A 574-nucleotide genomic window follows, 5' to 3' on the forward strand; every position below is an offset into this window, starting at 1 on the left:
GGGCTCTGCTCCTTTGACCCTCTACCCCTTCCTCCCCGCTCTGCACCCCCCACTGGGTCATAGTGAGGGCCCAGGCCTGGCAGTGGGCTCGGGTTAGAGGCTGGCATTAGGCTGGGAAGAGGGCCGGCTGCTCAGAGTGGCATCTGGGGCCAGTGTGGGCTCAGGGGCCTCGCTTGTTCTGCTAAAACGCAGTCACTGCCTCTGCCGAGTTCCTCAGTTTTCAGACTAAAGACAGTGAGACTGTCCCAGGGTTAGGTCTGGGCCAGAGGCTGACACAGACGCTCAGACCAGCCCGTTGCCATCTGCCTGGGAGGCCTGCGCCCTCCAGGGGCAGGACTGAGCGGGGCTTCAGGAGGGACAGGAGCCCCACCAGCCTGCAGCCGCTCACTGCCAGGACGTGCCAGGACCGCCTCAAGGAGACACTGAGCCCCACGCGGCCTGGCCCAGCCCCTTACTGCAGGCCCACCGCTCTGGCCCTTCCCCTAGCTGACCCTGCTCTCACCCTGTGCTGAGGGGGGCAGCGCTGGGCCTGGCTGGGGCGTGCACCCCCTCTGGGAGCTGGGACCCAGGCGGC

This window comes from Myotis brandtii, unplaced genomic scaffold (genome assembly GCF_000412655.1).
Source record: "Myotis brandtii unplaced genomic scaffold, ASM41265v1 scaffold537, whole genome shotgun sequence".
Classification (NCBI taxonomy): Eukaryota; Metazoa; Chordata; class Mammalia; order Chiroptera; family Vespertilionidae; genus Myotis; species Myotis brandtii.